At 33.6% G+C, this 27,006-nt stretch overlaps 1 protein-coding gene and 1 pseudogene across 5 annotated transcripts in view; both read right to left on the bottom strand.

The window, feature by feature from the left end:
* STXBP5L (syntaxin binding protein 5L) overlaps positions 1-27,006 on the bottom strand; it is a 360,323-nt gene that overhangs the window by 34,092 nt on the left and 299,225 nt on the right. The window lies entirely within an intron of this gene.
* LOC132424096 (actin-related protein 2/3 complex subunit 1A pseudogene) lies at positions 17,561-19,425 on the bottom strand (annotated as a pseudogene).

Raw genomic sequence — 27,006 nt, 5'->3', positions numbered from 1 at the left:
TTCAAAAGTCTGCTATGTTGTCATCTTGGACCATAACTTGAAATAACAAAAAATTGTAACATTAAAACACCAGTATATCCTGATTGATGATGAAGAAGCAAACTGACACCTTACCCTGCACCACATAAGTAAGTGTTCACTTCAAGTCCCATGTTAAGAGTGGGAAGAGTGTGTGTGTGGGGGTGAACCCACAGTGTATGCTGAGAAACAAATAAGAAAGAAGTTAGTCTATCTAAATAGTCTCCAAAGAGATGAAATCTTGTGTTGCTAAATTGCTCATTGCTTAACAAAATGTTGTAATTCCTGAAATTTGCAAAACGAATGTCTAAAGATATAATAATCATGTGGGTAAAATCATCCCCCCTCTCCCAGTATGAACAAATTTACCTCAACTTTGAAAAAGCTTATGAGTTTTTTGTTTCTTTGAAACACCTGCTGTAATTTACATTCAGTGAGCCAGTTCTTCAAATTCTGAACTTCCTTGTAAAACACTTGCAAACCAATAATCACTTCTTAATGTTTTTGTGTCTGAATATTCCTTTCACAATGAACTGTACATACAGTATATATTTTCTAAGTCATGTGAAAACTTATAATGAATAATTTGAATCTATTCCTTTTGAGGGGGAAATATCCTAATACGTTGAGTTTAAATTGTTTGGTTAAAAAGATTAAGACTGAGTTTTATTATTGTATATACTATGCAATGTTATGCTCTAACAGTGTTCTCTGGATACTGTAGTATCCATCTCCAATTTACTTTTCTTTAAAATAACTTTTAATGGGAGTCCCACCTCCCATTTAGACAGAGTGTTAACATTTTCTTTGAGTATCCTTCCAGAATTAATCTAATCATTTTTCAAAAGAAGTGGAAGCACATTTCACAATATTTTGTACCTTAGTATTTTTTCCATTTCACACTGTGCCTTGGAGGCCATTCCATATAGATATACATAATTGTTTTTAGTATAGTATAATAGTTTACAAAGGAAAAAAGTATCCATTTTTAGGGCTATATAACAATTAATTTGACTATTTTCTTATTAATGAACATTAGGCTTTCAGCATTTACTATTTCAAAACAAACTTTAATGACTGTAGTAATACTTCTTTGTACACATGCATGATTATATCTGTAGAATGAATTCTCAGAATTGAAATTGCTTGGCAAAAGAATATGCATTTTAAGTTTTGATTGCAAATGGTTTCCAAAAATGGTTAACCAATTTACATTCACACCAACAGTATATGAGAACTCCAGTCTCCCAACATTTTCACTAACATTTTGCTTTATACAATTCTTTGATATTTGTTGATCTAATAGGAAAAATACTGTTTTAATATTCATTTCTTTAATAATGAGTGTTGGACACCTTTTTATTCTAAAGACACTTATATTTCTTTGTGAACTACCAGTACTTAACCTTTGTAAATTTGTCCAGTGTTTTCTTCCATTTCTTGTTTATGTATGAGCACTTTGCACATTATAGAAACTAGTCTTATTTGTCAAGTTATTGCAGACTGTCATTTGTATTTTTTCTGTATTTTTATATAATCAAATTTATCAACTTTTTTGTTTTGTTTTTACATGGGTATTGAATTTTATGCCATCTTTAGCAAAGCCTAAATATTTCTCATGTTTTCTTCTAGCACTTTTCATGGTTTTTCTCTATACATTTATATTTTTATCATCTAGAATTTATTTTGGCTTAAGGAGATTACTTTTCTGATGCCCGGTTACTCATCCCCAAAACATTTATTAAATGACCTATCTTTATTTATTGAATGGCCTACCTGATTTTCAAGACTACTTATTTACAATGACAAAATTTATGTATGCATTTGGGTCTCTTTCTGAATTTTCTGCTTTGTTCTACTGATTGAACTTTCTATACATCAGTACCAAAATTGGTATAATTATTAGTAGATACATAATATATTTTAAACAGTAATTTAATACTGTATTTAACTATCTGGTGGGGCTAGACCAGATAGTTATGACTTGTTTTTCAGAATTTTCCTGGCTATCTTACATGTTGACATTTTCAGATGAATGTTAAAATCACCTTTTACTCCTCTGAAAAATCAGTAGATTTTTCTACTGTTATTTTCAGTAGAATTATTTATTTCTAAAGTATAAAATGTACACCAATTTCAAGTCTTCTTATCCAAAAGGAAGAAAGCAATGTATGTCTTATCATTAATTCAAGTCCTTTAAATGTTCTTTAATAGAGGTTAAAATCATTTTCACATAGATCCTATGGATTCAAGTTTATTACTACATATTATCTTTTTGATAGCATTATAAACGTGGTTTTCCCCATTTTAAAGTTGATGTTTGTTTATTTACTACTGGGGTATGAATCTGTAATCAGCCACATCACTGAATACTCACTCTATTTTTATTAGTTTTCAGTTGATTCTCTTGAGATTTCAGGTATAAAATTTTATCCCCTGTAAGTATAATACTTTTTATTGCATTCTTTTGAATACATATACATAATATATCTTTTATGTAATTTCATTGGCTAGAACTTAAAATGTAAGCTAACAGTCTACAGATGGTAAACTCTTAATTTTTGGATGTCTGAACAAGTCATTGCTCCCCTTCATTCTTGGATGATAGATTCTTATTTGACAATTACATTCCTCAGCACAGGTTGAGATATAATTGACATACTGCACATATTTAAAATTGACAACCACTAATCTGTTCTTAATCTCACAGTAAAAATAATAAATATATCCATCACCTCTGGTCAGTTTTCTCATTTCTATTTGTAATCCCTCTATCCTGCCTCTCCCTATTGGCGCTCTACTCTCAACAACCACTGATGTACTTTCTGTTACTATACATTAATTTACATTTCATAGAATTTTATATTAGAGCATCATACAACTTATACTTGATTTTGTCTGGCTTCTTTTACTCACTATGATTAGTTTGAGATTCCACCATGTTGTTGTATGTATTAAGAGCTCATTTCTTTTTATCGCTGAGGAGTATTTGACTGTATGGATATGCCACAATTTGCTTAACTATTTACCTGCTGATGAATATTTGGGGTGTTTCCAGTCATCAATTATCTTTTAAAGAGATTTACAAACTAAGTAAGTAATTGTTTTTACTTACTCATGCATTTACCATTTCCAGTGCTCTTCATTTCTGTGTAGATCTAGATTTCCCTCTGGTATTATTTTCCTTTCTTTCCAGAAGGACTTCCTATAATATTTCTTGTAGTGCTGATTTTCTAGTGCTGGATTCTTTTAGCTTTTGGGTCTGTAATATATTTTACCTTCACTTTTCAATGATATTTTGTCAAGTATAGAAATGTAGATTGACAATTTCTTTCAGTACTTTAAATATGTTCTTCCACTGTCTTCTAGCTTGTATAATTTGAGGAGAAGTCTGCTGTTATTTGTTCCTCTATATGTTAATATATATATATTTTTTTTTGGCTGGCTGGTTTTTTATGACTTGATTATGATGTGCTTTGGCGTAATTTTCTTCATGTTTCTTATGCTTGAAGTTCATTGAATTTTTTTGATCTGTGGATTTACATGTTCATCAAATTAGAAAGATTTTTGGCATTAGTTTTTCAAACATTTTTTCTGTCCCATCATTTCTTTCCTCTCCTAGGAATCCTATTGCATGTTTATTAGGCAACTTGAAGTTGAACAATAGATTGCTCATTCTCTGTTCACTGATTTTGGTCTTTTTCTTCCTTTGTGTCATTTTGGATGGTAAATCTTTGATTTCAGCAATGGTTTCTTTTTCAGTGTCAATTCTGATGTTAATCCCGTCCAGTGTATATTTCATCTCATATGTATTTTTCACTTCTAGAAGTTTAATTCAGGTCTTTTTTATATTTTCCATGTCTCTTCTTAACATGCTGGTGCTTTCCTCTATCTCCTTGAATATATGAGGTATAGATCTTCGAGTTATGAGGGGGTTAAGTCCCAATAAAGCCATCATAAATTGAATATATCCTATGTAGAAAATGCATTTAATACACCTAACCTACCAAACATCATAGCTTAGCCTAGCCTACCTTAAATATGCTCAGAACACTTATATTAGCCTACAGTTGGGCAAAATAATTTAACACGAAGCCTATTTTATAATAAAGTGTTGAATATCTCATGTAATTTATTGAATACTATGCTGACAGTAAAAAACAAAATGTTAGTATGGGCACTGAATGATTAGAAGTGTATCAGTTGTTAACCCTCATGATGATGTGGTTGACTGGGAGCTGTGGCTCACTGTTGCTGCCCAGCATCACAAGAGAGTATTGTACTGCACATTTCTAGCCTGGGAAGAGATCAAAATTCAAAATTTGAAGTATGGTTTCTACTGAATGTGTATTGCATTTGCATCATCATAAAGTTGAAAAACTGTAAGTTGAACCATTGTAAGTCAAGGATCATCTGTATATTTACAATAGCTGATTTAATGTCCTTGTCCACTAATTTTATCCTGTGTGTCACTTCTGGGTCAGTTTCTACTGACTGATATTTTGTCTTTATCAATTGTATTTTCCATTTATCATGGATTGTATTTTCCTGTTGACATGGTATCATTGCCTGGATGCCTGTGTTATTAAGTGCTACTTGTTTTCTATTCTTTAGATATTGATTTTTGTTCCAGGGCACAGTGTTTTTTAGAAATGGTACAGTTTTTTGCTTTTTATTTTGAAATAAATATATAACCACACCAAGTTCCCAAAAAGTATACAGGATAGCAGTATAGCTTGTGGATAAGTGAAATGAATGGCAGTAGTAATACAAGTAACAGGAGGGAGAAATTAGGAATATTTTGTTACTATAAGATACTTTCACTATCCATGAAGCAGTACAGTATTATTTAAAAGTGGACTTGTATCTGTTGTAAATGTATATTGCAAACTTTAGGGCAACTGCTAAAAAAAAAAGTAAAAAAGAAGTATAATTGATAAGCTAAGAAAGGAGAGGAAAAGGAATCATATAAAATGCCCAATTCAAACCACAAAAAGAAGAAATAAGTGGAAGAAGAAAACAGAAACAAAGAAGAAGGGAAATGAATAGAAAGTAACAACTGTGGTAGACATTATTCCAACTATATAACCACTTTAAATGTCAATTGTCTAAATACATCAATTAAAAGAGAGACTATCAAAGTGATTCAAAAAATGGGACCCAGGGCTTCCATGGTGGTACAGTGGTTGAGAGTCCGCCTGCCGATGCAGGGGACATGGGTTCGTGCCCCGGTCTGGGAGAATCCCACATGCTGCAGAGCGGCTGGGCCTGTGAGCCATGGCCGCTGAGCCTGCGCATCCGGAGACTGTGCTCCACAGCGGGAGAGGCCACAACAGTGAGAGGCCTGCATACCGCCAAAAAAAAAAAAAAAAAGGGACCCAACTTTATGTTGTCTACAAGAAATTTAAGGATACATATATAGATTAAAAGTAAACGGATAGAGAAAGATATACCACCCTAACATTAATCAATAGATTAATAGCTGTGTGTGTGTATATATATATATATATATATTTGCTTTAGGATGGTGAGGAACATTGTTAGACCAGTGACCCCATAAGCATTGGCCCAATGCCCCCCATAAGCATTGGCCCGATGCCATACTTCATTTGTTGTGAAATGAGTTCCTTGATGAAAAGTAATGCTATGCAGAATATCATAATAAGGCATTCTGTTAGCCCATGGATAATAGTTCTAGTAGAAGCATTCCATTCAGGGAAGGCAGATCCATATCCAGTGTAAGTGTCTATTCTCGTAAGAACAACATGCTGTTCCTTCCATGATGAAAGTTCAGGGTCATCAACCTGCCACCAGGTAACTGATCACCTGAGACATGGTGCCATATTGGAGTCAGTGTTGATTTTTGCTGTTGTCATAATGGGCACTCAACAGTGGTTGTAGTCAAGATGACCTTGGTGAGTGGAAGTCCATGTTGCTGAGCCTTTGCATAACCTGCATCCCTGCGACCATGGTTACTCTGTTCATGAGCACATTTGGCGATGACAGGGTGGCTGGGAAAGAAGCTGACTGGTATCCACAGAATGGGTCGTTCTATCTACTTGAGTGTTAAAATGCTCCCCAGCTGAGGTCACCCTTTGGTAAGCATTCACATGGGACAAAAACCTTCCTATATACTAGCAACAGAATTTGAAATTAAAAGCAATTAACATTTACACTAGTATCCTGAAAAATAAAATACTTAGGTATAAATCTAACAAAGCATGTTATATAAATCTAACAAAATATGTGCATGATCTATATGAAGAAAACTATAAAATTACAAAAATTCCTTACTGATAAAAGAAACTGAAGAACAAATAAATGGAGAGAGATTCCATGTTCATGGATAGGAGGGCTCAATACTGTCAAGCCATCACTTCTTCCCAACTTGATCTATAGATTCAACACAATCCCAATAAAAATTCCAGCAAGTTACTTTGTGGATGTTGACAAACTGATTCTAAAGTTTATATGGAGAGGACAAAGACCCAGAATACCCAATAGGATACTAAAGGAGAAGAACAAAGTCTTAGGACTGACGCTACTTGACTTTAAGACTTATTATAAACCTAAAGTAGTGAAGACAGATGATATTGGTAAAAAGATAAATATATCATTGGAATGAAATAGCCTAGAAACAGATTCAACAAATATAGTTAACTGATCCTTGACAAAGGAGCAAAAGCAATACAATGGAGAAAAGATAGTCTTCTCAACAAATGGTACTGGAACAACTAGACATATACATACATAAAAAACAAATCTAGACAGACTTTACACCCTTCACAAAAGTTAACTCAAAATTGATCATAGTCCTAAATGTTAAATACAAAATTGTAAAACTACTAGAAGAGAACATAGGAGAAAATGTAGATGACTTTGGTGTTACATCTAAAAAGACATTATCAAACACAAAGGCACAATCCATGAAAGAAAGATTGGTAAGTTTGACTTCACTAAAATTGAAAACTTCTACTTTGTAAAAGACATTATCAAGAAAATGAGAAGGCAAGCCGCAGACTAGAAGAAAATGGTTGCAAAATATATATCTGATAAAGGACCGTTAACCAAAATACACAAAGAACTCTTAAAATTCAACAAAAAGAAAACAACCTGACTAAAAAATGGGCAAAAGATCTAAACAGATACCACACCAGAAGATAGATGGCAAATGACCACACAAAAATATTTTAAATTTCAAATCAAAACAAGAATGAGAAACCACTACACAGCTATTAGAATGGCAAAAATCTAAGACACTGTCAACACCAAATGCTAGAATGGATGTGTAACAACAGGAACTCTCATTGATGGTGGGAATGCTAAATTGATTGTGGAAAGACAGTTTGCTAGTTTCTTAAAAAGCTAAACATAATTTTACCATATGATCAGCAATCATACTCCTTGGTATTTACCCAAAGAGGTTAAACTTATGTCCATACAAAAGCCTGAATGGATGAATAAACTGTGGTACATCCAGACAATGGAATATTATTCAGTGCTGAAAAGAAATGAGCTATCAAGCCATGAAAATAACATAAAGGAAACTTAGTTACATATTACTAAAGGAAGGAAGTCAATCTGAACAGACTGCATACTGTGTGATTCCAACTGTATGATAGTCTCAAAAAGGCAAAATTATGGAGACAGTAAAAAGATCTGTGGTTGCTAGCAGTTAAGGGGGAAGGAGGGATGAGCAGGGTGATGCAAGATTTTCAGAGCAGTAAAACTATTCTGTATTACACTGTAATGTATTATAATGATGGATACATGTCATTATACATATGTTAAAACATCAAGTGTAAGCCCTATTGCAAACTATGGATTTGGGGAGATGATGATGTATTCATATAGGTTCATCAGTTATAACAAACGTACCGTTCTCGTGGAGGATGTTAAGAGTGGGGAAGGCTCTCGGGGGGGGGGGGAGGGAAGGGGAATACGCAATATGTAAAATTGCTTTAAAACATTAATTATATTAAAAATATGAAAAGGGAACCCTCATACACTGTTAGTGGGAATGTAAATTGGTGCAGCCACTGTGGAAAATGGCATGAGGTTTCTCAAAAAACTAAAAATAGAACTACCATATGAACGAGCAATTCCACTCCTAGGTAGATATCCAAAAAAAAACCCAAAACACTAATTTGAAAAGATACATGCACCCCAATGTACATAGCAGCATTATTTACAATTGCTAAGATATGGAAGCAACTTAAGTGTCCATCGACAGATGAATAGATAAGGAAGATGTTATATATATAAATATATATATATAAAACACACACCCATGCACACACACAGTGGAATACTACACAGCCATAAAAAAATTTTGCCATTTGCTGCAACATGGTTTGTCTTGGAGGGCATTTGCTAAATGAAGTCAGTCAGACAAAGACAAATACTGTATGATATCACTTATATGTGCAATCTAAAAAATACAACGAACTAGTGAATATAACAAAAAGGAAGCAGACTCAGATACAGAGAACAATCTAGTGGTTACCAGTGGGGAGGTGGGAGGGGCAACATAGGGGTGGGGGAGTGGGTGTTATAAACTATTGGGTGTATTATAGGCTACAAGGATGTATTGTACAACACAGAGGATATAACCAATATTTTGTAATAACTAAATTGGGTATAACCTTTAAAAATTGTATAAAAAGTAAAATATATATATATATATATATATATATGTTATTTTTAAAAGCGTACAGGGAGTTTCCATGTACCCTTCACCCATTTCCCCATCACTAATATCTTGCATAACTATAGTTTAAAATCAAAACCAAGATGACATTTGTACAATTCACAGAGCTTACTCAAATTTGTCAGTTTTAGATGTACTTATTTGTATGTATGTGTAGTTCCAAATAATTTTGTCACATGTGTCAATTTGGGGAACTACCACTATAATCAAGATTCAGAACTGTTCCATCATCAACAGGATCTCCCGTGTTACTTCTTTATAGCCACACTAGTCCTTCCCTCACCCATTCCTAACTTTTGGCAAACACTAATCAGTTTTCCAGCTCTATAATTTTATTTCAAGACTGCTATATAAATGGATTCATATAGTACTTAACCTTTTAAGATCAGCTTTATTTCACTCAGTGCAATTATCTTGAGATCCATACAAGTTGTGAATATCAACAGTTTGTTCTCTTTTATTGCTGAATAGCATTTAATGGTATAAGGTGCCACATTTTGTTTAACCATTCACCAGTTGAAGGACATGTGGGTTGTTTCTAGCTTTTGGCTATTACAATTAAAGCTGCTATGAAATCTATATATAAATTTTTGAGTGAAGATCACTTTTCATTGTGTAGAACAGGGGTCCCCAACCCCCAGGTACCAGTCCATGGCCTGTTAGGAACCAGGCCACACAGTAGTAGGTGAGCAGCGGGCGAGCCAGTGAAGCTTCATCTGCCACTCCCCATTACTCCCCATCCCTCGCATTACTGCCTGAACTATCCCCTCCCCTCATCTGTGGAAAAATTGTTTTTTCCCACGGTTTCCACGAAACCGGTCCCTGGTGCCAAAAAGGCTGGGGACTGCTGCTCTAGAGTAAGTACCCAGGAATGGGATTGTTAGATAATAGAGTAATTGTGTTTTAAGTTTATAAGAAAATGCCAATCTTTTTTCTACAATGCTTATACCATTTTGCATTCCCACCAGCAGAGTATGAGAGTTTCAGTTGATCTGTGTTATCCTCATCATCACTTCGTTTTTGCCAGTATGCTTAATTTTAGCCATTCTAATGCGTATTTAGTGGCATTCCATTCTTGTTTAAATTTGCATTCCTCTAGTGGCTAATGATGTTGAATATCTTTTCATGTGCTTATTTGCCATCTATCTTCTTTGGCAAAGAGTCTTTTCAAGTAGTTTGCCCATTTTTTTTTAAAGGAAATATTTCATTTTGGAATAATTTTACATTTAGAGGAAAGTAGCAAATAGAATACATAAATTTCTCATTCTCCTTTCCCAGTGTCACCTTGGTGCACTACTATTGGCTGAACTCTAGACTTCATTCATATTTCACCAGTTTTAAAAATTTTTTTCCTACAGTTTTTATTGAGGTGAAATTCATATAAAACCATTTTAAAATGTACAGTTCAGTGGCATTTAGTACATTCACAATGTTGTGCAACAACTACCACTATATAGCTCCAAAACATTTTCATCACCACAAAAAACAGCACTGACCCATTAAGCAGTCACTGCCCACTCTACTCTTCCCTAGCCACTGATGACCATCAATCTGCTCTCTGTTTCTAAGGATTTACTTATTCCGCATATTTCATATAAATGGAATCATACAATATGTGGCCTTTTGTCTGGCTTCTTTCACTTCATGTAATGTTTTTGAGGTTCATCTACGTAGCATGAATCAGTAATGCCTTTTTAAGATAAAATATTTTAAGATTGTAAAATACACATAAAATTTACCATCTTAACCAATCTTAAGTGTACAACTCAGTGGTATTAAGCACATTTGTACTGTGCACCAGCCATCTCCAGAACTCTTTTCACCTTGTAAAAATGAAACACATTACCCATTAAAAAATAACTCCTCATTTCCCTCTCCCCCAGCTCCTGGCAACCACAATTCTTTCTTTATCTATACATATCACTACTCTGGGTACCTCATACAATTGGAATCATACAATTTTTCTCTTTTTGTGACTGGCTTAGTTTACTTAGCATAGTATCCTCAAGGTTCATTCATGTTGTAGTGTATGTCAGAATTTCCTTCCTTTCTAAGGCTGAACAAATTCCACTGTATGTTTTACACATATTTTGTTTATCCATTCATCCACTGATAGACTGTGGATTAGGTTGCTTCCATATTTTAGCTATTGTCAATAATGTGTGTTTTCCATGGCAGCTGTACAATTTCACATTCCCACCAACAGTACACAAGGTTTCTAACTTCTCCACATCCTCGTCAACACATTATTTTCTGGTTTTATTTTTTAATGGTAGCCACCACCTATTGGGTATGTGATATTTCATTGTGGTTTTGATTTGCATTTCCCCGATGATTAGTGAGTTGAAGATCTTTTCATGTGCTTATTGGCCATCTGTATATCTTCTTTGGAGAAATATCTATATAACTCTTTTTCCCATTTTTAAATTGAGTTGTTTGTTATGGAACTTTAGGAGTTCTCTGAATATTGGATAGTAGAACCTTATCAGACATACGATTTGTAAATATTTTCCCTGTAGGTGGTCTTTTCACTTTCTTGATAATGTCCTTTGTGCAAAAATTTTTAATTTTGAAGTCCAATTTTTCTTTTGTTGCTTGTGTTTTTGGTGTCATATTTGAGAATCCATTGCCAAATTCAGTGTCATGAACATTTTCCCTTATGTTTTCTTCTAAGAGTTTTTTAGCTTTATCTCTTAAAGTTAAGTCATTGATCCATTTTTTTTTTTTTTTTTTGGAAGTGGTATGAGGTAGTGGTCCATCTCCAATATTTTGCATGTGGATTTCCGGTTGTCTCAGTATCATTTGTTGAAGAGACTATTCCCTGCCCCCCACCCCAAACCTCACTGAATTGTCCTGGTAACTTGTTGAAAAATCAATTGGTCATAGATGTATGGTTTTATTTCTGGACTCTCAGTTCTATCATCGATCTATATGTCTATCTTTATGCCAATATCACACTGTTTTTTTTTTTTTTTTTTTTTTTTGCGGTATGCGGGCCTCTCACTGTTGTGGCCTCTCCCGTTGCGGAGCACAGGCTCCAGACGGGCAGGTTCAGCGGCCACGGCTCACGGGCCCAGCCGCTCCACGGCATATGGGATCTTCCCAGACCGGGGCACGAACCCATGTCCCCTGCATCAGCAGGCGGACTCTCAACCACTGCGCCACCAGGGAAGCCCCTATCACACTGTTTTGATATGTGTACCTATGCAGGAAGTTTTGAAATTGGGAAGTGTGAGTCTTCCAACTTTCTCCTTTTTTCAGTATTGTTTTGTCTATTTTTGCTTTGTCATTTCCACATGAATTTTAGGATAAGCTTTTTCATTATTTAAAATGGCTATTGGTATTTTGGCTGTGACTGCATTAAATCTGTTAGATTGTTTTGGGTATGACTTAAACAATATTAAGCATTTCAATTCATGAACAAGGGATGTATTTTCACTTACATAGGTCTTCTTTAATTTCTTTTAGCAATGTTTTGTAGTTTTCAGTGTACAAGTTTTACATCTCCTTGGTTAAATTTATTTCTAGGTATTTTATTATTTGGGAGACTTACAAATGGAATTTTTTAAAATTTCTTTTTCAAAATTTTCATTGCTGATGTATAGAAATGCAGCTGATTTCTGTGTGTTTATCTTATACGCTGCAACTTTGCTAAATTATTAGTTCTAGTTCTTTTGTGGATTCTTTGGGATTTTCTGTATAGAGGATCATGCCATCTGCCACAGGGATAGTTTTACTTCTTTATTAATTTGGATGCTCTTTACTTATTTATTTTGCTTAATATCTCTGGCTAGAACTTCCAGTACAAAATAGAAGTGGTAAACAAAGGCATCCTTGTCTTGTTCTTGATCTTAATGAAGAAAGTTTTCAGTCTTTCACCCTTGAGTAGAATGACTGTGGGCTTATCATGAATGACTTTTATCAGTTTAAGGACGTTCCCTTCTATTTCTAGTTTTCTGAATTTTTTTGTTTTGTGTGGTTTTTTTTTTTTGAATCATGAAACGGTATTCAATTTTGTCAAATCCTTTTTCTGCACCAATTGAGATGATCATGTGTGGGATTTTTCCTTCATTCTGTTAGTGTGGTTTTTTTACCTTTTTAATTTTCTTCTGTTGAACCACTCTTGTATTTCTGAGATAAATCTCACTTGATTATGGTATATAATCCTTTTAATATGCTGTTGGATTTTGTTTGCTAATACTTTGAGAATATTTGCATGTATATTCATAAGGGATATTGGTCTTTAATTTTATTATCTTGGGTGTTCTTTGTCTAGGTTTGTAATCAGAGTAATGCTGGTTCATAGAATGCATTAGGAAAGGTTCCCTCTTCTATTTTTTTGCAAGAGTTTGATAAGGATACGTGTTAATTCTTCTTTACATATTTGGTAGAATTCACCAGTGAAGCCATCTCATCCTGGACTTTTCTTTGTCAGGAGGTTTCTGAGTACTGATTCAATGTCCTTACTTGACATTGAATAGCTAAGCTCAGATTTTCTTTCTTCTTAAGTCAGTTTTGGTAATTCATGTATTTCTAGGAATTTGCCTATTTCATCTAGATTATCTAATGTTGGCATACAGTTGTTCATAGTATTCTCTTATAATCCTCTAACTTCTGTAAGGTTGATAGTAATGTACCCACTTTTATTCCTGATTATAACTGTTTGTATTCTCTTTTTTTTTCTTAGTCTAGGTGAGGGTTTGTCAATTTGTTGATCTTTTCAGAGTCAACTTATGGCTTGATTATTGATTTTCCATTATCTATTTTATTTTCTTTCATCTTTATTTTTTTTCTTACTCTGCTAGCTTTGGGTTTAATTGGCTGATCTTTTCTAGTTTGTTAAGGTGTAGAGTTGGATTATTGTTCTGAGAGCTTTCTTCTTTTTTCTTTTTAACATCTTTATTGGAGTAAAATTGCTTTACAATGGTGTGTTAGTTTCTGCTTTATAACAAAGTGAATCAGTTATACATATACATATATCCCCATATCTCCTCCCTCTTGTGTATCCCTCCCACCCTCCCTATCCCACCCCTCTAGGTGGTCACAGAGCACTGAGCTGATCTCCCTGTGCTATACAGCTGCTTCCCCCTAGCTATCTATTTTACATTTAGTAGTATATATAAGTCCATGCCACTCTCTCACTTCATCCCAGCTTACCCTTCCCCCTCCCCATGTCCTCAAGTCCATTCTCTACGTCTGCATCTTTATTCCTGTCCTGCCCCTAGGTTCTTCATAACCATTTTTTTTTTTTTAGATTCCATATATATGTATTAGCATACGGTATTTGTTTTTCTCTTTCTGACTTACTTCACTCTGTATGACAGACTCTAGGTCTATCCACCTCACTACAAATAACTCAATTTTGTTTCTTTTTATGGCTGAGTAATATTCCATTGTATATATGTGCCGCATCTTCTTTATCCATTCATCTGTCGATGGACACTGAGGTTGCTTCCATGTCCTGGCTATTGTAAATAGGAGCCTTCTTCTTTTTAATATAGGCATTTATAACTATAATTTTCCTCTGAGATGTGTCTACGGTGTAACCTATAGATTTAGTTGTTTGTTTTCATTCGTCTCAAAGTATCTCCAATTTCCCTTTTAATTTCCTCTTTGATCCATTAGTTGTTTAAGAGTGTTCTATTTAATTTCCAAGTTTTATGAATTTTCCAGCTTTCTTTTCTTTTCCTTTTTAAAAATTAATTAATTAATTTATTTTTGGCTGTGTTGGGTCTTCGTTTCTGTGCAAGGGCTTTCTCTAGTTGCGGCAAGCGGGAGCCACTCTTCATCACGGTGCGCAGGCCTCACTGTCGCGGCCTCTCGTTGCGGAGCACAGGCTCCAGATGTGCAGGCTCAGTAGTTGTGGCTCACAGGCCTAGTTGCTCCGTGGCATGTGGGATCTTCCCAGACCAGGGCTCGAACCCGTGTCCCCTGCATTGGCAGGCAGATTCTCAACCACTGCGCCACCAGGGAAGCCTTCCAGCTTTATTTCTGACTTCTAGTTTCTTTCCATTGTGGTTAAAGAGAAAACTTTGTATGATTTTAATCTTCTTAAATTTACTGAGTCTTGTTTTGTGGCCTAAAATATGTCCTGTCCTGGACAGTGTTCCATGAGCCCTTGAGAAGAATATGTCTTCTACTATTATTGTGTAGAGTACTTTATATATGTCTATTAGGACTAATTGGTTTACAGTGTTATTCACATCCTCTTTTTTGATCACCTGTGTAAATTTTCTATCCTCATTGAAAGCAGCCTATTGAATTCTCCAACTATTATTGTAGAATTGTCTAATTCTCCCTTCAATTCTGTTAATGTTTGATTCATATATTTGGGACTCTGCTATTTGGTGCATATTTATTTACAATTGTTTTATCTTCTCACTGAATTGATGCCTTTATCAATATATAATGTCCTTCTTTGTTAGTTTTTGACTTAAAGTCTACTTTGTCTGTTAGTATTAATATTGCCACCCAAGCTTTGTTTACTATTTGCATAGAATATCATTTTCTATCATTTTAATTTTAATATATTTGTTTTTTTAATCTAAAATGAGTCTTTTGTATAGTTGGATCTTATATACTTTTTAGTCTGCCAATTTGACTTTTAAATGGTGAGTTTAATCCATTTAAAGTAATTACTTTAAAAAAATAATTACTAATAAAGAAGCACTTCTGCCATTTTTATATTTGTTTTCAAAAAATATCTTTCTGAATTGCTCCAATACTGCCTTCTTTTTTGATTCATTTTTTTTTCTAATATACCTTTTTTATCCCTCCACATTTCCTTTTCTGTGTATTTTTTAGTTATTTTCAAATGGTTATTCTGGTGATTATAATTAACATCATAAATTTATAACAATCTATTTTGAATTGATACCAACTTAGCTTCAATAGCATACAAAACTCAGCTCTTATAGAGCTCCCTCACCTCCCCTTATGTTGTTGTTGCCTTAGTATCTTTATACATTGCATGCCCATTAAAAAAGATTTATAACAGTTTTATACATTTGTCTCTTAAGTCATGTAGGAAACAAAATAGAGGGGTTAAGAAAAATATAATAATACTGGCTTTTGTATCTGCCTATTTAGTTACCTTTACCAGTGTTCTTTATTTCCTTAAATGGCTTCAAGTTACTGTCTAGTGTCTTTTCACTTCAGCCGGCAGACTCCCGTTAGTATTTCGTGTGTGTGTGTGTGTGGGGGGGGGGGGGTCTACTAGTGATAAACTCTCTTTGCTTTTGTTTATCTGGGAATGTCTTAATTTCTCTTTCAGTTTTGAAGGAAAATTTTGCCAGTTATAGAATTCTTTGTCGACATTTTTCTTTTCTTTCAGCACTTTAAATATGTCATTTTACTGCATTTTGGCTTTTATGGTTTCTGATGTGCAACTGGCTTTTAATCTTATTGAGGAGCCCTTATACATGATGAGTCGCTTCTCTCTTGCTGCTTTTAAGATTCTCTGTGTAAAGTTTGATTGTAATGTGTCCCAGTGTGGGTCTCTTTGAGTTTTTCACATTTGGAGCTCATTGACTTTCTTGGCTGTAGAGATTCACATCTTTCCTCAAGTTTGGGATGTTTTCAGCCATTTCCTCAAATATTCTTTCTTCCCTTTTTTCTCCTTCTCTTCTGGTACTCCCATAATATACTGGCATACTCAATGGTGTCTCACAAGTCACTGAACCTTTGTTCATTTTCTTTCATATTTTTTTGCTCCTCTGAGTTGATAATTTCAATTGGCCACTTTCTTCTGCCAGCTCAAATCTGCTGTTAAACCTTTCTGGTGAATTTTTCACTTTAGCCTTTGTAATTTTTAGCTCCAGAATTTCTACTTAGTTCCTTTTTATAATTTCTATTTCTTTATTAATAGTCTCTATTTGTTCATCCATTGTTATCCAATTCTTAATTGGCTTTTTCATTTGTGCTTGTTTTAGCTTCATAATCTTCTAAAAAATTGTTTCATTGCTCCCTTTGAGTATCCTAAAAGTCTTTAAAATAAGTCTTTTTTATTCTTTTAATAAAATTAATTTCATATAGAATGAACTATTGTAGTACTTAACTTTTGTCTCTTTTAGCACGAGATTTTTTTTTATGTAGTCTGGAATTTTTTCTCCAGCTCCCCCTTCTTTGTTCTCTACTCTGGGTAAGTAGTTTTATAGTTGCTTTCCACTAGTTTCCAGATCTTTAAGTCTATAATTTTCAGAGTTCTTGATCCATGATATTGCAGGAGCTATGAAAAAAAAGCTAGTGGGAAATCCTGTCGGTCCAGTGGTCATGACTTGGTGCTTTCACTGCTGTGGGCCTGGGTTCGATCCTTGGTCAGGGAACTGAGATCCTGTAAAATGCACGGCACGGCCAAAAAAAAAAAAAAAAAAAAGAAAAAGAAAAAAGAGCTAGCTACTCACCTAGTAAGTCAGAAACCAGGCCCAAGAATTGTTTGAGGGTTTTAAAATCATGCAGGTGGTAGGGGTTGTTGTTGTTTTCTCTATTTTTTTGTTTTAATTTCTTAGGTCATTAATTTGATTTAAAAATGTGGTTTGTAAGATTCTACTTTTACATATTAAGGTCTTCTTTGTGGTTTTAACATTGGTTTAACTTTTATAAGTTTTTCAGTGGGCACTTGAAATTATAACACATTTTCAAGGTATAAAGCTCAGGATATATTAAATAAATCTTCCAAGTAAATTATGTTTCTTTGTTCCCATATGGTTTTTCTTACTTTTTGCCTCCTTGAGTTGTCATTAAATTATGTTAGAATCTCTTATGGTTATCACATTTCTGTTTAATGTTTCTTGTACATCAAGAATTGTAAGAAATGTAATTATTATCCTACATTATTTGGTTTATTAAAATTTGTAAAGTTTCATTGTAGATGGTACATTTCTGCACTATAAATATCAGCACTTTTCTAATTTAATGTATTTTGCCTTGAACTCAGCTGATATTAACATCATAATTCCTGTTTTATTTTTGCTAGTAGTTGTCTTATATGTCCTACTACTAGCCTTTGAATCACTTTGCTTTAGATGTCTCTCTTGTGAATTTTGTTTTGCTATACATGCTGAAAGCCTTTTTCTTGTAAGTAAAGTAATTCACTTTTTATGTCTATTGACAGAGACATTTCATTATAGTTCTGTCATTTAAAAAAACACATTTAGTATTTTTACTTAATTTTCTGGGAGACAATTTACATACTAACCCCCTTCTTAAGTTAATGTGACAATTTTCCATAATGAACTGCTTAAAGAGAAGCTTTGGTCTAGAATGGAATGAAACAGCCAAAAACCAAACGTACAAAAAAATAGATTAAAAACTTTAAAAGACTGTTTAAAAATCCAACATTTTCACCAGTTATATTCAAACAACACTCAAATGATATCGGCATATGCATTTTTAGTGTTTCCTTGTGGTTGGCTTTCCTCACCATCTTGCAAGTTACAAACAGAGCTGCAGTCAGTTGTAGTCTGTCATGCTAGATCATAGAGGTTCACTCAGCTTCATATTAGTTGAAGGCCCTGGGTGGAGGACTCTAAGGTCTTGAAATCCCAAATCATCATGGCTCCATTGATTCCTATAGGGCAAAATTTCTGATCATCTTGCTTGTCTATCTTGCAAATAGGTACTTGAGTGATGCTATTCTGGTGTACCATCTCTGAGGCTGTATTATGGTCCTTGATTGTGACTCTTGTCTATGTTGTGGAAGTGTTCCATGGCTAACATGTGCTGCATGCTGTGTTTTGGAAAGTCTAGTTTGGAGACTAAGGTCAAGCAGCCATGGTCATCTTAGTTAAAAAGCACTGGGCAGCATTCTTGGCCAGGAGCTACAACACCACTGTTCTCTGAGACAAATAATACACTCAGGAGTGACAGGAACTCTGTTTTCAGATTGCAACCTGAACACTATTTGAGACATCAGGACTGCATGTGGTGCTTACTCAGGCTCCCAGTGGTAGAGAAGTTGAACCAGGGACCCAGCCTCCAGTGCCACCAAACTGTGACATCAGTTAACCAAAATGCATCTTGCTGCTCCATGGCATGCTGGTTGGCTTTTCATCCACTTTTTAATTGTATGTAGAAGCACTCTGCATTTGAAGTCACATGATCCTGCTGTCAGCAAAACACGGAGATACCGGTCCAAACTAAGGACAGTGAATGAACTGGCTTTTTAATGTGCTTGCTTACCCACTCGTCATTTTTATATCCAAGTGACAGACAGAAATGAATTGTTTTTCACTCTCCACAGCAAATTTGTTCTTTAGAGGGGACCACTTCACAAAAGTGGCTGCATGATTAATTCTCAAGGTTACCAGGGTTAGCGTCCAAACCCCATCTTTCCAACTCCTGCAAAGGACAGTGTGATCATGCTCGAGAGCTCTATCCCTACCTGTGATGTCTCCACTGTGCTCCTGGAGTGCATGAGGTTTCACCCACTGGCTCCCATTCCTCTTAGAGGTGGGAACTTTGTGGGTATTGTGGCTAAGGGCAATCTGAGTATGGCACGGCAACTGGCTCCAGTAAAAATTGTTTCAGGGACAATATTTTTGGTGTTTTTAAAGGTTAGAAAGCTGGGGTCAGGGCAGTCCTGACAGGCTCAGAGTGTAGAATTTGAAGACTCTGGTCAGTCAACAGGAACAGGCTGTGTTCCATTCTGCAAGTTTTATGTAGATTATTTCATCTTCCTCTTCCTTCTCCTCCTCCTCTTCCCCCCTTCTTCCTCTTCCTTCTTCTTTTTCCTTCTCTAGTTTCTGTAGCTTCTTTCACTATATGGCCTGTATTTTCTTATTTTCTTTTTTATATGTATTATCCTTTGCCTGATTTATTTGGGGTATTAATTTTTTTAGTGGTTATCTTGAAGATATAATTTTAATTCTTCTTGAATTGCTATATATGCATAATGTCAATTTATTTCCCCTTGTGAAAGGTGAAATTAAGTATAATTCCTCTTCCTCTGCTTATCTTTGCTCTCAGTTCATCACCGATTAACCACCACACTTAGCTATAGAAATACTAACTCTTGTTAGCAACTTTAACCTCTCTTTTCCCTCTCGAAAAAATAAAAGTTAAGGTATTTCTATATCATTATGGATTTTATGTTTACATTTTATTTTATAATAATATTTGCCACTGTCATTTAACTTTAGTTTTACAATTAAATAAATTAAATTATCACTACTTGTCCTTTGACCATGGCCTCTCCACGCATCTTTTCATTGGCTGGAGGCCATCCTGTAGTAGATATTTTTAAGGGTTCACGGGGGCCTGTGTTTCATTTACAGTATTCTATAATGCATATATAACACTATATTCATAACGTTGTGCCAGCCCCTGGATTATGTGCATTCAGGGTTTGAATTATCAATTCATTTTTAGGTCATTAATTCAAAGTCTTTATTAAGAAAGAGAAATGTCTGTATTTTTTGTTAAAAATTGAGAAACAAGATAGTTTTTCACTGAATGTTAAAATGTTAGGGAATAAAGCAATTTACCATGATTCTGGTAACTACTTCATAAAAGGCTAACAACTTGAGGGTTCTAATTGCATAACTGTCCAACGTATGAGGTTTTTACTGTTATTACTATTATTTTACTTTTACTGTTATACTGCCACTCCAGATAAGGATTTTTGTAACAAAGAAGTTATTACATTAGTACCCAAAGCTCTCCAACACGTTGTCATCTTTCCTTTGTCTTCAGTGAACAGCTCATATACACAGTCATTAATACCTTTACACAGATGACTGTTATCTATTACTTTGGGCTTGAGATTTCCCCTCTACACTCTAGCCCTACATTTCTTTTTTTTCCTTATTTTTTTAATTGAAGTATAGTTGACTTACAATTTGTGTTAGTTTTAGGTGTACAGCAAAATGATATATACATATATTTTTTTCAGATTATTTTTCATTATAGGTTATTGTAAGATTTTGAATATTGTTCCCTGTGCTATATGGTAAACAGTCCTACATTTCTAATTGCTCACTGAGTGGTTAACATGAATGTCCCTGAGCAACTCAAACTCATTTTCCTTTCCTCTCAAACCAGGTATTCTCCATGAGAATGGTATTCTCCATTTTCTGCACTCTGTAGTCATCCTTGACTCCCCCTATTTCCTTATGCCTTACCAGTCCTGTTCCCTCACTGTTCCCAATCCCAGTTGTAAAGTCTCCCATGGTAACGCCTCTTCATTTTCACTGTTGTTATCCTACTTTGGTCCTTATTTGGTGTACTACAATAGCTTCTTACACATTTTCCTCCTTCACTAAAGGGTTATACACCACTGGAGAATATTCTTCCTGAAACCATGTTACAAGCAACCCAGGATATATTTTACAGCAAAGTTTTACATTGGAAGAATTTACATACATAAAGACATTTATCCTCTTTCAGAATCCTTACAATTTTTTTCCTGGAGATTTGTGGGAAACAAGTTTTAAAAATGAAATTACATTGACAACATAGTTAGAAATAGGGATTTAATGAAATTTTATTGTGAATACTTTTAATTGCAAAAAATCCTTTAGTAAAGTGATAAGCACTTGACTATTTTATCTTTTATATATGTGAGTTTTCATAATCATCTTTGTCTAAAGTATGTGTAAAAATAGAATGAAACAACTGGGAAGGAGAAAATTGGCGACTGACAGTTTTAGGAATTGTTTATTAATATGTTTATTAATAACAATCATGCCTAACTGACCTCCAGATTAGAATTAAAACTAAGAGCTTTCTTTGCTACTTCCAATAAATATGGAAGTGGGCTGAGAATCTTCTATTTTTTTTTATTATTCCTGTTCAACATTCTAGGAAAGAAATTATGATATGTGGAAATTATGTGAATATCAGAATGCATATTTTTCTAGAGAAAAGCATTCTCATTCTTTAGTCTTCATTTGACATTTGTCACAGTACATGCTATACAAAATGATAGGTAATTATAAGATTATAAGTTTTGCAATGATATATACCTGATTTAAATTCAGTTTTGCTATAGTTGTATGACCTTAGACAAATTTGAATTTTTCATAGCCTTAATTTATTTGTAAAGTGGGAACAATATTACTGATCTATCTCGGATAATTTGTACAAATTATGTAGCATAATGTCTGACATGTAGTAGCAGGTCAATAAATGGAACTAGAATGTTGATTCTTCCTCTGACATCAATTACATTGGCAAAATACTAATTAACTTCATAACAATTTTGTTAATATTAAACTAATAATAATACTAAATATGTTAGTGCTTTGCATTTAAAAATACAATAACATAATTGTCCAATTTAATCAAATTCGTCTAAGATGATATGTAATCAGATTTTGAATGTAACAAACTATTTGACTAAAAGTTATTTAATTTAGATACAATGAGATGAGGTATGTGAATATGCTCCATAAACTTTGGGTATTATGTTCTGTGATCTAGGTTAAAATCTTAATTCTACAATTTATTAACAATATAACCTCAGTTTCTACTCTGAAAAAAAAGACTGGGAACAATAATAACTATCTTAAAGAGTTGCTAAGAAAGTCAAATAAAATAATGTATGTGAAACAGCTTTGTACACTAAAAAATAATGCAAAGACTAATTATTGTACTTTTCTTATTTCAACCATGACATTAGTAGGATTTAATGCTATGACTTTAAGTCAGAATAAAGGAGATGAAAATAAAAGTAATTCAATTAAATTTCAGAAAAAAAAACTCTTGGCACAAGCAGATAAAAGTTCTGAAAGAAAAATTTATGAAAGCCTATTTATTTCAGAGCTAGAATTATGAATAAGCCCTTAACCACCACAAAAAATAAACTAAAAGTGAATAAAATCTTCTATAACTTTCTTAAATGGAGAGAACTCTATTCTTTTATGTATCGGACTTTGTTGTTGTTGTTGTTAAATAGCATTAATTCTAAATGATATTAATATACAAAATGGGAAAAACAGTTCCAGAAAAAGTGATGTTCATTTACATGGTTACAGTCACAAGGGTCCATATGCATGACTAGTTAATGTTTAAAACCATTCTCATGATAAAAAACAAAAACCCGAAAACACTATATACCTTGGTGTGTAATGATTTATGAAACATAATTTTGTAAAATGATTAACAAACAAAATGTTGAATGCTGCCAACAGAACTGTATGGTGATTTTTAAGAAAGGCTTTTTGGAAAGCCATTAAACACTGCCATCTAGGAAACTTGTTATTCATGGACTGGTTGGTTAAAATGTTCAGCCAAATGAATGTAAGAAAACTTAAAATTGTTGGCTTTTGCCTACCGTACCAAGATCAGCCTTAAGATCTGTTGGCAGACTTAACTTTCTTGATCCTTTAACTGAAACAACAGAAAAAGGAAAAAGGCAGTTGTTAATTATATAAAATTAAAGAGGAGTGTGAGGGAACAGTATGTTTTACAGTATAAGTATTGTGAACGTTACATTTAGTGAGCATTATGGAAGCAGAAATATTGTTCAGTGTTAGTTTGTTGTCATTCAGGAATAAATAATACGCAAACAGAAACATGAGAAAAGCAATTGTTATTACAGTAAATAATTAAGTGCATCTTTGCATAGTTTTTTTCACATGTAGCATGAGAAGTGATTTCTTATTTTGGAAAGAACCAAAAATCAATTCCAGATAAATCTGATAGATAAAGAAGTACTGCAACAAATGTATAAGTTCAGATCATAAATAACAATGGTAAGGGGGAAAACTGATTAACTCTGTAAGCATTTTTTGAAATAGAAAGAAAATTCTATTATAGATGTGTATGATATAGTGAAGGAAACTTTACCATACCTATGGCAGGTGAAATGACTTATATATTGAATACTACAATGTTAAATTCAATAGATAAAAAAATCTTAAATAAAAAATATTTGAAAATAAATTTAATTATATTATTATAAATCAAGCTGTCATAAAATGTTTGAATAAACCAAGAAAACTCCTACAATTTATTGAAAATTTGCCTCATTATCTGTTAATAAAAATTTTACATTGGGCATCTCATAAAATATTTAACTGGAATGTTATAATAGAAAGAAATTGCATTAGGGGAAATCATGTTAGAAATATTTTCTGTCAGTTAATACTTTATTAAGACTCAAATTGATACTATCAATTAATTTATACCTTCTAATGAGTGATTTTCTTTACAATTAGGAAAGATATTTTAAAATAAAGATGCAGTATGATACAGTAGAAAGAATACTCAATTTAAAATCAGAAAACATGAGTCACAAATTTCTGAATTGTTACCACCTAATTAAAAAACTTTGAAAAAATTTTATAAAAATTCCTTCATCAATTTTCAGCTTAATCTTCCCATCTGTCAAATAACATGTTTGATAGTATCTCTAATATTTCAGCTGGAATTATTGGAATATATTTTATAAAACCTAAATATAATAGAAACCTAAATATACTTTTTGTGTGTCATGAAATATTACTCATCTTTTGATTTTTTTCCAACCATTTAAAAAACCCATTCTTAATTCACAAGTCATACCAAAATAGGTTGCAAACTGGATTTGGCCTGTGGGCTGTAGCTTGCTGACTACAATATGCCATGCTAAACTACTTATTAAAGGAAATCTAAGCATTATCATTCTAATAAAAATAATAGCAACAGGCAGTTGTCTCTATAAAAAAGATATTAAATAATTCTATTAAGGAGAAATCAAATCAAATTTGAGCAATTTGGGTTTAGAATCAGCAGCACAACAAAAAGATTGTATTTATATAAAAATATGTCAAACTAAATAAATATATGTAATAATTATGCCAGAACAGGTTGCAAATAAAGTATATTTTGTAAATTGATTCACAATTCAGATAGACTGAGGAAGTGGGATGTTACTATTTTAAATCTTTCACTTAATTTTTAAAATAGGAACTAATTCTTTATAATGTAAGGATTTGTTTCAGAATTTCTTTTTGTTTCTATTTTGTTTTTAAATAGGGTATTTCAATATATCTATATAGTATAAATTCAAAAATGGATTATAAAGATGCTTTCAGAAAGAAGTCAAACAGTTCCTTTCTATTAGTCTAGTATCTAATTTACTCTGGCTCTCAAATCTCCACTTTTTGGGATACCCCTTCCACTTCACCACCAACCTTCTTGGCTTCCTGTAGACTGCTTCCTACCTAAAAATTGGGGGCCCGTAACAAACCCCAACCTCAATTGTATAAATGGGGGAGGAAAAGGGAGCAATTAGATGGTGGGATTGATTGACAAACTTCTTTAATAACAATGTTAATAACAGGTGTCTGTTATTTATGCACAGAAAAATCTTCACTTGTCCAGCTACTAGTAAACTCATACTCATCCTTTAAGACAGCTGAAAAATCACCACCTCCTCGAAGGCAGCCTCAGCCTTAAGGCTTCATTTGGTGCCATTATCTTAACTTTCATAGCACCTTGTACACATCTTTTATAACACATTTTATTATACTTGATTTTTTTTTACTCTGTCTACTATCGACTAAAATACTGAAACTTTGCGTTCTCTAGGGATGGGGATTATATTCCCAATACCTAATTAATTATTGGCATAGAATAGATGTACAATAAGTGTTTGCTGAATGAAAGTTTAAAAAAAAAACAGTAAAGTCGGAAGGTAGGGGTGAAGGGTTATTCTGAAGAGGCCTAAACAGACAGAAAGCATGTTTCAAGTGGTACAAGAATATGTTACACATTAACATTTGAGGAATTTGGGTTGGAAGATGAGTAAGGCAAGAGGGAATAAGAGGCAAGTAGTCCTGGAAATAAACTGAATGAAAACAGTACATATTAACCTGTGCAATGTGCCCTTGGGAATGCAGCTCTCTGAATTTCTTCATTTTTACTGTTACCTAGCAAAAGCATACATACCACTATCATTTCATATTGTTAGCCAAAGAGGAGAAAATGGGAAATAGAAACTTCACATTACTCATTGTCTTAGCACACTGCACTAAGAGAGGTGGAGAATCCTGGCTCAAAGGAATCTTTAAGGTTACATAGTCCAATATCCTACTCAATATAAGTATTCTCTTACAACATTCTTGACATCATACCTGTTTGTGATAGAAACCTTCAAAGTATAAAAAAATCCAATTTTGGGTTGCTATAATTGCTACAAAATTTCCTTCCATTTGAGCTCAAACTACTTTCCTTTACCATTTACTAGTTTGTTCCAGTTCTAACCTCTGGCACAATTAAAAAAAAAAAAAAGAAGTAACTCATTTTTGCTCTCATATGCCAGTTCTTAAAGCATTACGGGCCATCTAGGTACTCTCATTTGGTCAGCAGGAATCTGTATTTTAATAAGTGTTGCAGGCAATACTAATAAAAGAGGTTGGCAGATAGATCACATTTTGAGAAATCATGTTTTACTGTTTTATAAACTTTAACCAACCTATGGGACTTTCACTCAAGACCCTTCCACAAAAAAGTACATCCTGTGATGCATCTCAGATTTTCCATTAAAGAGATGCCATGTTGTCCTTAGTTGTTAAGTTTGATATAGATATTATGCTGCTGAGCATTTTAAGGTGATTATGATTATATATATATATATATATAAAGTTAACAGGTACTTTTTTAGTTCCTTTTGAGCAATTTTTTTCGTATCTGTCTTTGATCTTCCATTTTCTAAAGAGGAAGAGAAGTTGATAGTTACAAGGATAGTAATGCTCCTATTAGAAGAGAATAGATATGTTTTTTCCCTTCTGTAAAGCTCCACAAAGACTTCTGCTTTTCTCCAAGGTGAGTTTCCTAGGGTCTGGCGAAATGAAGCCCAGTGATCAAAACCATAGCTGAAGTCAAACCATAACTCAAACATTTGCCAGCTGAGTGACCCTGGTCTGGTAGTTACTTAAATCTCAGGATGACTGTTTCTCTTCCTTTGTAGAATGGGTTTGATAATTAGTCCCTACTTCAAAGGGATCTTGTCAGTATTAAAGAAATATGTGTAAAGTACTTAACATGGTGTGGTAAATAATATTAGGTATTATATTCATTATTAAACTTAGTTGGCAAGAAAGCTTGTCATTCTGTGGTATTCTGTATCAAAAATGACTTACCCAGACAACATGTCCTTTTTGCAATCTAGTGTCTAGTATTAAATACAGCACGTTTGATAATGCCTCCAGTTGCATATGGTACCATTATTTCTTTCCTCTGCACAATCCCTCAACACCTTGAAAAGCTGCCTGTCTTGGCTCACAGACAGTAATACAGAAAACAGTACCATACTGTAATCCAGCTGCGGGGCAGGGAATATTGCTGCAGCAAGT

The sequence above is a fragment of the Delphinus delphis genome, chromosome 4, assembly GCF_949987515.2.
Source record: "Delphinus delphis chromosome 4, mDelDel1.2, whole genome shotgun sequence".
NCBI lineage: Eukaryota > Metazoa > Chordata > Mammalia > Artiodactyla > Delphinidae > Delphinus > Delphinus delphis.
The sequence above is the reverse complement of the archived record's forward strand: the minus strand, read 5'-3'. Positions and strand labels throughout refer to the sequence as shown.